Genomic DNA, 17,938 nt, shown 5'->3' on the forward strand with positions numbered 1-17,938 from the left:
AATTTACTGAGTCAACAAATGGCAGAGTCAGGTAGGATTTGTATTCAGATACCTCCAAAGCCTGCATTCTTACCTAGTACTCTAGTGCTAAAATGATCCTTTCCAATTGGGTTTTTGGTGAACATTATATATTTGGCACTTAGTGTATTTCATACTGTTTATTATTTTCCATCCCTCAAATCAGAGCGCATATAGAATAAGCTCCCCTTGGCATCCTCTGTCCAAAGCAGCGCTCTGCACAATCACGAGCTCTGTAAAGGTTGGTTTGTTGACAGTCATCTCCCTCTCTGCTTGGTGTAGGTTATTTTGACTGCAAGAATTCATAACTAGGCTAGCTTTTGCAGTGGGAGTTGATTAAAATATGTGTGACAGTAAGAGAAAAGGAAGTTTGGCAGGAATCTAAACCCACTTTCATGGATACTGAATCTGGTGATCTTGCTAGCTCTATCAGCGGCATTACCATTTCAGAACTATTTTGAATGTGTGTGCCTCCCTCTATAGCAACCTACTTTTATTCCTGTTGCTGTCCAGTTGATTCTTTTCATACTCCCTGGTCAAATCCTTGAGAGGAAAGAACATTTGATAGGTCTAGGTAATTACTGCTGTCCTCATTTGGACTAAGCTATGTATGACAAAGGAAAGGGTTTCTTCCCCACCTGTGGATTAGTAGCCCTGGTATCTGGTGCTTACTTTGGTCCAATCGGTTGTTGTCATTGAGAAGGGCCCCAGGCTCCAGAATGCAGCTTGCCACGCTGCACTTTCATCTCATGAGAGTGGGCACGTTCCATGTGATTGACATGTCTGGCACAAAAATTCCATTTTACAAAGTTTCCTTGTATTATTTCTTTCTTTCTTTTTTTTTTTTTTTCTTGGAGACGAGGCCAAGAGACGAGAAAGTTTCCTTGTATTATTTCTAATCATATAAAGTATTTAGTAAATGACATGAAGACTTTATAAATATATTCTGAGGTTCATAGAGTTTTCCTTCCTTACATCTTTTTGTTCATTAATTCTTTGATGCAATTTCTGCTGTAGTTTTACATGTAATGCTATATTCTCAATGGAGCATGGTAATAGAGCTATAAAGAATGAGAAACAACAGTGGAGAACTATTAATCCCTTATCCCAGAATGTGAGAATAGTATCTTAATCCCATATCTCAGAGGGTGAGAATAGATATGGGAGGAAAGTTCTGTTTTAAGTAAAACGACACTGACACTCTCATAAATCCAAGTGTCTGCCTGTGTTTGCTCTCTTGGCAGAGTAAGAGTGTGATAATTGAAACCTTTTATTCTTCAAACATAACCTATATTTTCAGAAAAACTTGGACAGAGATTTTGTTTTACCTTGGATAGTTTATACATTCTTCTAATTTTGTTCTTCTTTTTTTTGCAAATAGAATACTATATATTGAGTTTCCATAGTCTGTTAGGCAAACATATAAAATCTAAACCAACTGTACATTTCTAAAAGATTTTTATCTTAAGAATTGCTACCATTATTAACCCACTAAAAAAATCCAGACTTTTTCAAAGCAAGGGGCCCAGCTGTGATTTCATTTGCTATTTGGTGCCCTGAAACTCATGAAGACCCATCTCAAATTTCAGAATTTCATTCAGCCATAAAATACTGGTTCAGAATTACTTGTGCCCTGAAATCAGCTACTACACTAATATACTTTATTGACTTTCCTTTTCAAATTTCTCTTCTAAATTAGAAGCATTCTGCTTTGGGGTGTACCTCTCTATCCTACCGTCTTTATTTTTGGGGGTTATTAGTTTATTCAGTCATCTGTCTTTTAACTTATTGGGCTTGAATTTCTAGGGGTAGTCTGGGTATTTATCCTTGGAAACAGTGACAAGAATTTCATTTGTTAAACTATATCTGTGTTTTATTTTAACTTCTCAGGTATAGGGCAAGATCCACTTGCTCGCTCAGTTGTATTCCAGTGGGGATAAGATCATAAGAGAAAACAGTTTATGGTGCCAGAGAATTACCAAATGTATGTGGGTTTTATGAACATTCTTCTTTCTTGTCAGAAGCATATTTCATAAATAAATTTCTTAAATATGTGCTTTGAAGTTGGAAAAAAAATTCTAGGAGAATGTAGCCTGTTATAACTCTGAGACTTAATTGTCTGAAATTAGTCAAGAAAAAAATAATTTCCACACAGTTAAATTAAATCACGTTGAATAAAACTGAATCCTACTGCCTAAAGTTTTGGTGATCATCCTGGTGTCTACCTTCCTCTCAAAGAACAGCATAACAGAGTAGTTGTCTATGTGACTAATTAGAGGCACAGAAGGACAGACTTGAAATGAATCATCTCAAATATAACTAATTCTTAAATGACATCATATTGGACATGGTGCACCTATGAGAACACACAGAATCTAGTCAGAGAAGGTAAGAAGTCAGCCTTGAACGAGAGGATTTTCCTATGCCACTTCAAAGAAGATGTTGAAAGTTAATTTAATATTACTTTAGATGTAAAAAAGTCTCCTCTCTTTTAGGAGGCACATTATGGCCAGCAAGATATTCCATGAAAATCTTTATATGAGGTAAGTGGCAGGATGAACATCTGGATTCCCTCTGTATCATGAAAAGACCTAGGGTTTGGCCTCTTAGGAACTTATTTATTCGTTTTTCCAGTCAACCATGAGATTAAAGAAAGGGAGGTGAATAAGGGGTGAGAAAAAGTACTTTGACATGATTAAAACTTCTTTCTGGGACTTCCTTGGTGGTCTAGTGGCTAAGAATCCACCTTGCAATACAGGGGGCACTGGGTTCGATCCCTGGTCCAGAAGATCCCACATGCCGTGGGGCAACCAAGCCCGTGCACCATAACTAATGAGCCTGTGCTCTGGAGCCCTCAAGCCACAGCTACTGAACCCACGTGCCCTAGAGCTCAATCTCCGCGACAAGAGAAGCCACCACAATGAGAAGTCCCCACTGGCCACTAGAGAAACTAGAGAAAAGCCCGTGCAGAGCAACAGAGACACCCCACAGTCAAAAAAAAAAAAAATAGTGAAAACAAATAAACAAAACTTCTTTAAGAATAAATAATTATGACCAAGTGAAAATAAAAAATAAAACAATGAAGCAATATCAGAAAGTTACAGAAAAACAGTTAACAAGCTCTGTTCATTCAATCATACACAAAAGTTGTCTCTTGGCTTTTATTTGTTTAGACACACACATGAATCTGAACAGAATATAAGAATCTTTTTATTTACAAAGAATTGATGTTCTCCATCTGGACCCAGCTACTCCTCATTGGACCTGAAACAAGAACTCTAAGAAAAGACGACCTGCTTTAAACTGTAAAGAATTAATTGTATCATATTACCTTATTTGTGACCCGGTGAACTTTAATTATTCAGTTCTGCAATTCTCAAAGTTGACATGTAGAATAATACACTATAGAGAGCGGGAAACATTTCCTAGGAGTCTCCTCGTCTAAGCTTGCAGTATGTAATTTAGCCTCAATTAACTTCAGGGGGATAACGGAATAGAAGAGGCAAACTCTGTAATTTCCAGTACAGTTTCAAAATAAAGATCACATTCAGAAAAGCTTTCTAATAGTTTTGCCTCCTCCTGAAACTGCCAAGCTGGTACTGGTCATGTTTTGCTGTTTTCTCCATAACAATGTTGAGACTATCTGAGGCCTAAGGTTAAGACTATCTGAGGCCTAAGGAAGATCAACTTTGCCTTCCCTGCCACTGATGTGACAGAGACAACAGGAATAACTTCGGGGATGGTAACTCAGGATTACGATGAATCAGAGTGGAAGTGGATGAAAACTGTGTATTAGTTTGACTCTCTTCCACAGAAGAGTATGCATTAAGAATCTGCCATTTTAGGTATAATAGAAATGTGTTATTACTTTTTTATCAAAGTCTCTTTAGGACCTATAATTCAGACCTGAACACTAAAAAACATAATAGGTATAGTAGTTATTTCTTATGAGTATGTGCTCGGTGTTACAGAAATTGTATCAGGCACTTTACAGGACTCTCAGAACTGCAACCTATGCATTACTGACTCTTTACAGAAGAGGACACTGAGGCTGAGGAATGAAGGAATTTTTCCACGATCACCAAGCTTATACCAGCACTGACGCCCATGCCTACTTCACTACAAATCTGAACTGTTTGCCTGTTCTTGCTTCAAAAATCATTAGCATATGACATCAATAACCAAATAAGAGTGATTTACATTGGTGGTTAAGCCAATCTTGATGGAGCTGGGGGTTAGAGTTTCCATTCACTTTCAAACCATGTGGAATAATACAACCTTTATTTTCCTAATATAGTCCTTGCAGGAGATTAGATTATATCCTCCTTACTAGAGGTTAAACCGGCTTTTAGGAAAGATGCAATTCACTCTTGAAAAACTCTAAAGCATAGCAGGGAAATTTAAGCTTTGCTTTCAAAGCCCCATTAAACTATGCGTATACAATTTAGGTTTACATATTTCACATCCCTCTCTTTCCAATCTATCTCTAAAATTCTCCTTTACCCTAACCCCTCATCTCTCTTCACCATATTTTAGAAACAGCTTAGACTTTTAGGCAAATTAAATTTCCTTTAGATTATGCAAAACTTTCATTATTGTACTGTCCATAACAAGAATAGAACAGCAGGAATTTAACTCCCTTTCAGTTTGGCCCATGTCCAGGTTGGTGATATTTTCCTCCCGTCCTTTTCACTGTTGTTAAATACACTGGGCTCTTACAGAGCCAGACTTTGGCGGGACAGCACCACTTTCAATCTGAAACAGCTGGAGAAATGTTCAGAAAATTCTATGTCTAATGATTAATAGCAAATTTCGAAAAGGACAAAAGATTAGCCAACAAATCCCTAGGATTTCTTTGGATCCCTCAAATTCAACATTATCAGAATTCTGTGTTTTCTCCTAATAGTCTTCTAAGTATATGTGTTATAAACAAAACATAACAATAAATTATGTTCTCTTTTAACCTTTGTTAAATCTTTCATGACTTATTTATAATTTATAAAGCTATAGATAATAGGACTTTGACTTTTACTGATGAAAATACACCCACAATTGTTATGTAGAAACTTTCAGTGGCTAGAACCTTAATAGTCTATCATCCTTGAAATGAGCCATTTGTTTCAGCCTGTCTTTCTGTGAAAGAATCTAAATGAATCTACTAGTATTAACTCATCAAGAAAGAAGAGAATGCATTGTATCCATTTCCATTTTAATTCACTAAACTTACAGAGAAATCTTTCTGGTGATGTGTATACCTTTATTAGTAAGACAAAAGGGCAGTATGTAAAACAATTAACATTTAGATATAATGTAATATCGTACAGGGATCACTAAACTATACCAAGATCTTTTAAATTCTATTTAGTAAAAGAATTTCATTAAGTAGAGACTGTTTAAGAACCTTGTGCCTCTAAATTAACACGTGTATAATTTGAGATTTAGAGAGTTTAAATAATTTACTTAAGGTCACAGAGTCACTAAGTAATGGACCCAGAATCTGAACCCTGTTCTATCTGACTCCAAATCCATGCCTTTAATGTCTGAGTCAAGGCATTCACATAACTAACTATAACAGGAGACAGAAAAATAAACATCATAAGAGAGGCATGCAAATCAGCAAAGGAAAAGGTCATATTAAATTGGAAAGTATAATGGACATAGTAGGTCATGAGCTGGACCATGTAGGATGGAGAGGATTATGAACTTATGAGAGGAGTCTGTGTCTGGAGTAATCCAAAGCAATGGCATTTAAAAATGCATAAAAGAAACATGAACATGGGTGATGCTTGGGAATAAAGAATTCTTGCTAACTGTCCTGCTTTCCCAATAGTGGGTGCTAGAGAGAGAGAGACTCTGAGGCTGCATGAGGGAAGGCATTTTTTCCTTCCTGTTTGCTTTCTCTTCTTGTCAGGAAAACCCCAAGAACGTTTCCTCAGTCTGGGGGCAGCTGTTTGTTTCTGGAGGAGCAGCAAAATAATTTTGGTTTGTTGTCTGCCACAGGACCGGAACCAACCTCATTATATATGTGTGTGCTCAGTTACTCAGTTGTGTCCAACTCTGTGCAACCCTACGGACTGTAGCCCGCCAGGCTCCTCTGTCCATGGGACTCTCCAGGCAAGAACACTGGAGTGGGTAGCCATGACCTCCTCCAGGGGATCTTCCTGACTCAAGGACTGAACCCACATCACAGGTGTCTCCTGCATTGGCAGGTGGATTCTTTACCACTAAGCCACCTGGAAGGCCCCAACTTAATTATGTTCCTTTGAACATAGATATCTGGGGCCTCATTCCATGGAGCCCCATCTTTGTACATCTAAATTTAATAATTTCAACTTTTTCTCTTTGCTTCTTCCTGCAGTTATTTCTTACACAATACTTGAGTATTCTACTTTTGCCTTTTCAGTTCTCCAATCCTGATTAGTCAGTATGTTAAATCTCTCTGTTGTAATAACAGATATAGTTTCTGCCTCCTGAATATACCCTTACTGATACCTATTATTCCTGTGCTAATGCCGAAAGCAACCACTGGTGAGAAAAACAGAATTACCATAACATTTATTATTATTAATAAATAAATTTATAATAAATAAATGTTTGCTATTAATAAAAATTCAACTTTGCACATAGAGAAAGACTCATGAAGTATGTGAGAAACAGTATCTGAATAAATTTTGTGGAGGAGATTTCTATCAGTAAAGAGGAAGAGGGAAAGAGCTGTTAGGGAGACGTAACAGTGACAGACACGGAAGATGAGTAGGAAACAGCAACATGAGGGAAGGGAGAAGAACATTCTAGGAAAGAAAATTAGTTGTATGTGGGATGGGCTCAAATTGGGAGAGACTGAGATTTATTCAAGAAACTGAGAGAAGTAGAGTGTGGCTGGACTGGTGAAAAGAACAGGGAAAGGGAAATCAGATGAGCCTAATGAGATCAGATCCAAGAAAGAAAGAGTTTAAGTGGTCTGGGAGTGGAATCCAGAGTTCAGAAAACTGATAGTGAAATTTACAGAAATAGGGTGCTAAGAAAAGAAAAGTAAGATTCATGGTATATTGAATATAAGAGGTTTGGCTGCAGAAGAATGTGACTTTAAACTTGATAACGAGAAATCTTGACCTGGATTCTTATCTCCATGGCAATGAAGAAGCTACAAGAATAATGTAACAATAATGTAAAGAGAAGACAAAAACTACCATCAAACTTCGGAGAAAATTTTAGGTATGTGAGAGAGGATGTTGTGATCAGAGTAAGGAGTAAGAGATGAGATTGAACACTTCTCAAGAATAACTAGGTCAAAGACAAATATTACCAGCCAAAGCCTAAAGAAAACTGGAGATAAATTAAATAGAATTAAGGAGGGTTGGATGGGCTTCCCAGGTGACAATACTGGCAAAGAAATCCCCCTGCCAATGCAGCATATGCAAGGGATGTGGTTTCAGACCCTGGATGGGGAAGATACCCTGGAGAAGGAAATGGAAACTCACTCCAGTATTCTTGCCTGGAGAATCCCATGGACAGAGGAGCCTGGTGGGCTATACTCCATAGGGTGACAAAGAGTTGGACGTGCCAAAACAAAATCAAGGTTGTTGGGTAGTCATAAGGCAGAGTGACAGAGCAGTCAAGAATCTGGATACTGAAGTCATGAAATGATGAACAATCTGTGATGGGAAGGATCAAGAGGTATATAGTTCACCTCTAATATGCAAGGTTAACTGACCAGTAGTTTGAAAGAGCCCGTAGTTCATTGTAACTCAAGCCTAAAGAATAGCGATCATTTGGGAACTGAAATAACAGATATTTAGATGAATGCTGCAATTGGAGGTTTTACTGAGGGTTTAATACTTAGTTCAATAGTACTTCCTTTAGTGTTTGTTCTTTGCGGGTTTTTAATAGTGTTTTGGTTATCTCGTTGTTGTTTAGTCACTCTGTCATGTCCTACTCCATGACCTCATGGACTGCAGCACACCAGACTTCTCTGTCCTTTACTATCTCCCAGAGTTTGCTCAAATTCATGTCCATTGAGTCAATGATGCCATCCAACTATCTCATCTTCTGTTGTCCCCTTCTCCTCCTGCCCTCAATCTTTCCCAGCCTCAGGGTCTTTTCCAATGAGTCAGCTCTTCACATCAGGTGGTCAAAGTATTAGAGCTTCAGCACCAGTCCATCCAGTGAATATCTAGGGTTGATTTCCTTTAGGATTGACTGGCTTGATCTCCTTGCTGTCCAAGGGGCTCTCAGGAGTCTTCTCCAGCACCAAAGTTCAAAAGCATCAATTCTTCAGCACTCAACCTTCTTTATGGTCCAACTCTCATATCCATACATGACTACTGGAAAAACCATAGCTTTGACTATACAGACCTTTGTGGGCCAAGTGATGTCTCCCCTTTATAATATGCTGTCTAGGTTTGTCATAGCTCTTCTTCCCAGGAGCAAGTGTCTTTTAATTTCATGGCCAGAGTCACCATCTGCAGTGATTTTGGAGCCCAAGAAAATAAAATCTGTCGCTGCTTCCATTTTTTCCCCATCTATTTGCCATGAAGTAATGGGACTTTTGCTGCATAACAAACTATCCCAAAACTTAGGCTATAACAACAATTTTACCATATTTCATTATTTCTTGTGACAGAATTCCAAGCAGAACTCGACTGTTGATTCTTCGGCACCATTAAGCATCAACTGATAGACATGAGGAGGCTGAAAGCCTGGGCTTGGCTGGGCATTTCCCCCTCTTTATTCCTTCTCAGGGTCTCGCCACATGCTCTTTTTCAGAGTGGTCTAACTTCTTTCATGGTGATTCAAAGTGCTGAGAATGCTTGCTGTGGAAGTCAGGCAGAAGCTGTAACCTTGCATTGGAATGTGATTTCTACCCCACCGATTGGTTAAGTAAAGTGTCGTGAAGGCCAGCCCAGAAACAAAGATGGTGAAGGAATATATTCTACCTCCTTACAGGCGGAATAGCAAACAGTAGGTGACCATCTTTAATCTCCCACACCAAGATAAGTTTTTAATGCCTCATTTCTTTTAACCAGGCAACAAACCTCCACTTACTCTCAGAGCTGTGTGATTTATTCAAGGAAAAAGCAGCATGAGATGGTACTGACACCAAGGAACCACAGAGATAGCTCTGTTATGAGCTATTTGCTTTAAGCAAATTATTTAACTTTTCTATGCCTTTTACCTCATTTTTTAGTAAATGTAATATATCTACTTCTTTCTTATAAGGATCCTATGACCATCTATATAGAAGGTATTGACAATAATGAACTCATGTTTTGCAAAGTGTAATCATTATTTGCTGGTGGCACTGAGATAAAAACAAATCTTGATGGCTTAATCCTGCAAACAGTATTCAGATGTACAAAACATTTTTTTACATGTTTTTCAGTCATGATATCTATCACCTGTTTTAAGAAGACATGAATAGAGAAAGGTGAGAGTTAAAAAAAGGGAAATATATGAAAAGATGCTGTCCTCCTCAGAAGCCATCTGAGGATAACTCTGAGACCCATAATTTCCTAAATCTGAAATAGGATGAATCTTGAGGTAACTACAGAGTTATCATCAAGGGTTCCAGATCTTCTAATATTTTGCTAACAATTAAAGAGAGCCTCTCAGAGTCCACTGACAAAATCTGCAGACATAATCTTTGCTCCTCTAAAGTTACCACCCCAAATCAAAGTTACATGATGGGAAGTAACTACATTTCAGCTTTCCTCTAGAGAAGCCTGATGTATCTCTCCACATGGACAACACTTTCCAAGGTTAATGTTGCAAAGACTTAGGCCCAAGCTCAGGTCATTTGCTAGTAGAGACATCAAATCAGTTAGTTGCTCCCCTTTTGACAGAGAAGCTGGTTTAAAGTTGAAACACTGTAACAACACAGATACTACAGTTCAGTTCAGTTCAGTCGCTCAGTCGTGTCCGACTCTTTGGGATCCCTTGAATCGCAGCACGCCAGGCCTCCCTGTCCATCACAAACTCCCAGAGTTCACTCAGACTCATGTCCATCGAGTCAGTGATGCCATCCAGCCATCTCATCCTGTGTCATCCCCTTCTCCTCCTGCCCTCAATCCCTCCCAGCATCAGTCTTTTCCAATGAGTCAACTCTTCGCATAAGGTGGCCAAAGTACTAGAGTTTCAGCTTCAGCATCATTCCCTCCAAAGAAATCCCAGGGCTGATCTCCTTCAGAATGGACTGGTTGGATCTCCTTGCAGTCCAAGGGACTTGCAAGAGTCTTCTCCAACACCACAGTTCAAAAGCATCAATTCTTTGGCGCTCAGCTTTCTTCACAGTCCAACTCTCACATTCATACATGACCACTGGAAAAACCATAGCCTTGACTAGACGGACCTTTGTTGGCAAAGTAATGTCTCTGCTTTTGAATATGCTATCTAGGTTGGTCATAACTTTCCTTCCAAGGAGTAAGCGTCTTATAATTTCATGGCTGTAGTCACCATCTGCAGTGATTTTGGAGCCCAAAAAAATAAAGTCTGCCACTGTTTCCACTGTTTCCCCATCTATTTCCCATGAAGTGATGGGACCAGATGCCATGATCTTCGTTTTCTGAATGTTGAGCTTTAAGCCAACTTTTTCACTCTCCTCTTTCACTTTCATCAAGAAGCTTTTGAGTTCCTCTTCACTTTCTGCCATAAGGGTGGTGTCATCTGCATATCTGAGGTTATTGATATTTCTCCCGGCAATCTTGATTCCAGCTTGTGTTTCTTCCAGTCCAGCGTTTCTCATGATGTATTCTGCATATAAGTTAAATAAGCAGGGTGACAATATACAGCCTTGACATACTCCTTTTCCTATTTGGAACCAGTCTGTTGTTCCATGTCCAGTTCTAACTGTTGCTTCCTGACCAGCATACAGATTTCTCAAGAGGCAGGTCAAGTGTTACAGATGATTATTATTAAGTAAAACCATATAACATTACTCTTGAAGTTGATTTTTATTAATGGCTTAGATCTTGTCATAGAGGGTTTAATTTCTGACTATCCAAAGAACCTTATTTTATGAAGGTTTCTACTATGAGGTAGTTTCTTTTCTAAGCATAATGTACATTCTGGGGTATCACCTAGGAAGCTAGTTAAAGAGTTATCATTACAGCCTGTACTCTTGAGAGTCAGAATCAGTGGGTCGGGGAGGAACACAGGCACTGGGAATTTTTTTCTGGAATGTAAAGTAGAAATGACACAGGGGTTCTACATGTGAAAAAGACAGTGTCAAGATAGGGTGAAAGGGATGGTCTAGACTTGGGTAAAAAAAGAAAAAAGGCTAAAGATATAGAGTGATAATGTTAAAATGAGTTCTTAACTTTCTGCAGATAGTAACTCAAGGCAAAGAAGTATGACTGCTTTCTCTGAGACTCCTCCCTAACTAACTGGGGTATAATGGGCCACTGGTAGGGGCCTCTGCGTTCATTTTACAGAGGAAACACCCTCCCCAGTTCGTGTCCTTCATGTTTCCGAAAACATCCCATACTTTCCACTGTTATAGCACCTTTTGCACTGTGTATTAACTGGCCACTTTTGACTGTCTCTCTCACTAGACCATAATCACCTCTGAGAGTGTATTTTGGATACACTCTCCTTCATTATTGTTTTCGATCAAGATCTGCCACTGTTTCAGGCATTTAAGAGGTGTTTAACATAAAGGAAATGGCAACCCACTGCAGTGTTCTTGCCTGGAGAATCCCAGGGACGGGGGAGCCTGGTGGGCTGCCGTCTATGGGGTCGCACAGAGTCGGACACGACTGAAGTGACTTAGCAGCAGCAGTAACATATGGTTGGGTGGATGAAAATAATTAAGACCAGAGAACTAAAACGTGTTGTCTATGGTTCCAGGGACGACAGAGACAGATCTAGTCTCCCAGTTTGCAATCCAATGTTATAACTACATGTTTCTGTTCAGGGGCTTTCTCATATAATGCATAAAATAGTGCCTGGCACATTGTAAATGTCCACTAGCATATTGTCTGTCTTATTTTATTTTTATGTGAAATAAAAGAGAACAGGTTAACAGAACAGCAATTAAGAGCCTAGAGTTTGAAATAAAAAAAACCTGGCTTTGATGTTCAGCACGGAGACACCAACTCCCTTACTCTCTAGTTATGAGACGTTGAGAAAATCATTCAGTAATCTCTCTGCAACTCTTCCTCCTCACATAAAACTAATAGATTCTTTCTCATAGAATTGATCATATACTAAAGGAATCAACATATGTAAAGCATTCATAGCAGTGCCTTTTACATAGTAAGTGTTCAAAAAATTATTATTACAATTTTAAATATTTTACATGAGAAGAAAATTAGTACAACTCTATACTATTCCTCATTTATGCAAGAGGGAAAGATGTACTAAACTATTCTAAGCTAGTTATATGTTTTGATCCATCCTAAAGGGAGGAAAATCACTGTGGCAGATGCTAAATATTTGAAAATAATTTCCAAAATACCAGCTTTTGTACCAACATATCTTTTTTTACACATGTTTTTCAGTCATGATATCTATCACCTGTTTTAAGAAGACATGAATAGAGAAAGGTGAGAGTTAAACAAAGGGAAATATATGGAAAGATGTTGTCCTCCTCCTCCTCAGATAACTCTGAGATCCACACTGCCTAAAACATTCATTCTAGCCTTCTTCAGAAATTCAAGATATGTATTAAGTATTAATTCAACTGTGTACATTTCTAGGCAGTCTGAAAATAGAAATAAAACAGGCAAAAATTTCTGATTTCATGGCATTTAGATTCTAGCAGGGAGCAACAGACAGATAAACAAATTAGTAGATTATATATTCTTCCAGATTTGCCATTGTAAATCAGAGAAAGGGATAAATAGTAGTCTAAGATTGAAGCTGAACAAAGGTCAGGGTTTATTCAGTCCAATATGACAAAGACTGGGAAGGGCAAGAGAATTGAGGACATAGTCAAGGAAGTGAATATAATCTTGTATCATGGAATCTAAAATGACTGAGAAGAAAAATGAGAACATGAAAAAATGCACTGAGCGATAGAGACATTGAGGCAAGGACTTGAGTGCAGACAATTCCAGCACACAAGTAAAAAAATGAGAAAGTGGGGAAGTAAGACAAGGAAGCAAGTAAACTCAGCAAGGCTGAGCAACAAGAATTCGGTCTTAGAGGGGACAATCTGAAAATCACGTAGGGTGTGCCTCAGAATTGTCCTACCAAAGACAGGGAGACTGCGATCTTATTCACTGACTCTATCCCTAACGGCTGATGATTTTCCATGGGACTGTTAGGTGCCCCTTCCCTACTTCTGGGGTGTGCCTACACATACTGGGAGAACTTCCTGTGACATCAATTGTTTTTCTCTGAGAAAGCTTTCAGAAAAGAAGAGAAACAGAAGAAGAAAGGTACAGGTGATTGAGCTGGAGTGCTGTCGATATGCTGGGAAATCTGAACTCAGGTGAACACAGTTGGACCAAGGGGACATATGGAACGTAAATAGTCTTTGCTTCAGGTTCTTGGAGGAAATAAAGGAGAAAGGAAAAATAGTTATTGGTGGGGGAGGGGTGAGATGCTTTAAAGTGATATCATGAAACTTATTACATGCATGCAAACTAAGTCACTTCAGTCGTGTCCAACTGTTTGTAACCCCATGGACTGTAGCCCACCAGTCTCCTCTGTCCATGGGATTCTCCAGGCAAGAATACCAGAGTGGGTTGCCATGCTCTCCTCCAGGGGATATTCCTGACCCAGGGATTGAATCCATATCTCCTGTGTCTCCTGCATTGGCAGGAGGGTTTTTACCACTAGCACCACCTGCGAAGCTCATGAAACTTTTTATTAATAACAACATCGAGGATATGACCAAAGGATTAAGAGCCAAGGCATGGTTGATGACAAGATGAATTGAGGAGAGAGATGAGGAAATTTAACAGTGCAGAACTTTGGAAAGAATATCTATGAGGATATTTATTTCACAAGAAATTCTGATGAGCGGTGTTGGGAAAAGTGGCAATGAGTCAAGAACCAAAACTTTTTGAACACTGAAAGACTGACCAAGGGAACTGTAGATGAAATCAATAGAGGGATAATGTCTGATATAGCTTAAAGACATGAGAAGCAAAGTGATTTTAAGAAGCAAGGTGAAAAGAATGATGAAACATCAGGAAAGATGCAAGGACACAATTAACCAACACTGGGCCCAGTCATAAAGGAATATGGAAGAGAGACAGAGGGGTTTAGGCAATAATCTCAAGGTAAAGAAAATCTTTACTTTCTAAGGTTTACATATGAAAAGAATTTTATTAATGACTAATCTTGGTATTCAGAGAGTCCAGAAAACAGATTTATAAAGCATTTTGATCAAATAATTATGGAAATACAATATATCAAAGCTTTAGTGATACATCTAAAGCTGTCCTTTGGAGATAATATATGTCCTAAGATGTTAATATCAAAATTAAGAATAATTAAAATTAATGACCAAAGCATAAAGCTAAATATATAGGTCATGTATGAAAAATATTAAAAAAAAACAAAACATAAAGAAAGAAAAAAGGAAATGATAAAGAGAATCCAAATTAATGAAAAGAAAGGCAAATATATAAACACAAAGCCAAAATTTTTTTCTTTGAAAACAACTGTTGACAAAATATTGTGAGATTAAAAGGCCAGTAAAAAGAGGAATATATTTCATAACAAGATTTTTAAAGATATACATGCTGCATACAGGTAATAAAAAGAATGTTATGAACACCTTAGTAATAAATTTGAAAACACAGTTGAAGTGGGAAATTCTTGGGGAAAATATAACTTGAAAAAATTAATTCAAGAAGAAATAGAAAGCCTGAACAGTCTTATAATCATTAAATAAAATGAATCAATAGTTTACACTTTTCCTACAAAGATGGGAAATGACTCTCAGTAAATTTTACCAAAAATCTAAGGAACAAATTTAATTTTTACACAAACCTTTTCAGAGACTAGAAAAGTGGGAACTTTAAGAAGATAACATTGAAGAATACATCAATAATTTTAGGGCAGGGAAAGCATCTCAAGCAACAAAGAAAGCATTATTTTCAAAGAAAACATTGACAAATGTGACGACATTAAGATTAATATTTTTAAAATCAATGTACACCATAAAGAGAGTGAAAATAATACAAGGTACTGATTTGTTTTGTTTTGCTGTACTTAAAACTGAAAAACAACTCATTTCACAGATACAAAAAGAACTTCCCTAAATCAAAATGGAAAAGAAAAAGATGTCTCCCCAAACAGATAAAAAATTTGAACAGACTCATCTAAAAGAGAACGTTCAAATAGAAAGTAAATACAGGAAAAGTATCCAACTTTTTTTGCTGTTCAGTCACTAAGTCGTGTTCGACTCTGGAGCTCCATGGACTGCAGCACACCAGGCTTCCCTGTCTTTCACTGTCTCCCAGAGTTTGCTCAAATTGCTGTTCATTGAGTCAATGATGCTATCTAACTATCTCATCCTTTGTCACCCTCTTCTCCTTTTGCCTTCAATCTATCCCAGCATCAGGGTCTTTTCCAATGAGTCAGCTTCTCACATCAAGTGGCCAAAGTATTGGAGTTTCAGCTTCGACATCAGTCCTTCCAATGAATATTCAGGACTGACTTCCCTTAGGATGGACTGGTTGGCACTCCTTCCAGTCCAAGGAACTCTCAAGAGTCTTCTCCAAAACCACAGTTCAAAGGCATCAATTCTTTGGCGCACAGCCTTCTTCATGGTCCAACTCTCATATCCATACATGACTACTGAAAAAACTATAACTTTGACTATATGGACCTTTATTGGCAAAGTGATGGCTCTGCTTTTCAATATGACGTCTAGGTTTGTCATAGCTTTCCTTCCAAGGAGCAAGCATCTTTTAGTTTCATGGCTGCAGTCACCATCTGCAGTGATTTTGGAGCCCAAGAAAATAAAGTCTGTCACTGCTTCCACCTTTTCCCCTTCTATTTGCCATGAAGTGATGGGACCAGATGCCATGATCTTAGTTTTCTGAACGCTGAGCTCTAAGCCAGCTTTTTCACTCTCCTCTTTCACTTTCATCAAGAGGCTCTGTAGTTCCTCCCCATTTTCTTCCGTTAGAATGGTATCATCTGCATATCTGAGGTTGTTGACCTTTCTCCTGGCAATCATGATTCATCCAACCTGGAATTTCACAGGGTGTGTGAATAACTTCTACTCTGCATGGAAATTAAATATAGGTGATAATATACAGCCTGTCTTACTCCCTTCCCAATTTTGAACCAGTCAGTTGTTCCATATAAGGTTGCTTCTTGACCTGCATACAGGTTTCTCAGGAACCAGGTAAGGTGGTCTGATTTACCCATCTCTTTAAGAATTTTGTTTGTTGTGATCCATACAATCAAAGATCTTCAAGTGGTCAATGAAGCAGAAGTAGATGTTTTTTCTGGAATTCTCTTGCTTTCTGTATGATCTGATGAATGTTGGCAACTTGATCTCTGGTTCCTTTGCCTTCTCTAAACCCAGTTTGTACATTTGGAAGTTGTTCGTTCCATACTTCTGAAGCCTAACTTCAAGGATTTTGAGCATAACCTTACTAGCATGAGAAATGACCAATTGTCTGGAAGTTTGAACATTGGCATTGCCTTTCTTTGGGACTGCGATGAAAACTGACCTTTTCCAGTTCTGTGGCCACTGCTGAGTCTTCCAAATTTGCTGACATATTGAGTGTAGGACTTTGACAGCATTATCATTTAGGATTTTAAAAAGGTCAGTTGAAATTCCATCACTTTCACTAGCTTTGTTTGTAGTAAGGCTTCCTATGGTTCACTTGACCTCACACTCTAGGCTGTCTGGCTCTAAGTGAGTGACCACACAATCATGGTTATCTGGGTCATTAAGAATTTTTTTTTGTATAGCTCTTCTGTATATTCTTGCCACCTCTTCTCAATCTCTTCTGCTTCTGTTAGGTCCTTACTATTTCTGTCCTTTATTGTGCTCGTTCTTGCATGAAATGTTCCCTGATACCTCCAATTTCCTTGAAGATATCGCTAGTCCTTCCCATTCTATTGTTTTCCTCTACTTCATTGCATTGTTCACTTAAGAAAGCCTTCTTATCTGTCCTTGCTCTTCTCTGGAACTCTGCATTCAGTTGGGTATATTTTTTCCTTTTCCCTTGCTTTTCGCTTCTCTTCTTTCCTCAGCTATTTGTAAAGCCTCCTAAAATAACGATTTTGCCTTCTTGCATGCCAAAGTACTCAGGTTCATAAAAACAAAGTTGCAAGCTCTGCCCACATTTATTTTCATTTGCTTTGGAGATGCTACCTAAGTGTTACTAGCAAAGCAGCAGTAACAACTAAAATTTCTCTTAAATCACCAACTTTCATATCATTTTGATCACACTGAAAGTTAGAAATTTCTCTATATTATAATCACAGGTTAATTATCTCCTGATGAATTGCAAAACATTTTCTTTTGGGGGAAATTTGGTAGCTATCAGAAGAATTTACTCTTGGGATCAATCATTTAATTTCTGACCCTGACGAGTCCTTAAATAGCAAAGGAACACATAAATATCACCTGTACACTCATGTGTATACTTTAAACTAGCCCCTCCTCAATTTGTGGTTTTATCTTATCAAACAACTGCACACTTTAAAAGTTATGGCTAAAACAATCAAATATGACTGTTTTAAATGATCTAAATTAGCCAGTCATTCTGAGTATTTTGTTCCTACAAAATAATTTAGTTCAGTCTCTGGAAAAAAAGTTCTTTAGTTCTGAAGGTCTTTGGGTTTCTAATACATAGCTGTCTTAGATGATGTGCTTGTGTTTTAAGCTTTATTTATTGCAAGTGCTTAGTAACCCAAGCCACAAAATTGCAAATACCTTATTCTTTTATTTTCCCAGTTTCTCTTTCTTCTCTTATTGGTGCCAGCAACAAAAGGATGTGTA

Source organism: Bos javanicus, chromosome 7 (genome assembly GCF_032452875.1).
Source record: "Bos javanicus breed banteng chromosome 7, ARS-OSU_banteng_1.0, whole genome shotgun sequence".
Classification (NCBI taxonomy): domain Eukaryota; kingdom Metazoa; phylum Chordata; class Mammalia; order Artiodactyla; family Bovidae; genus Bos; species Bos javanicus.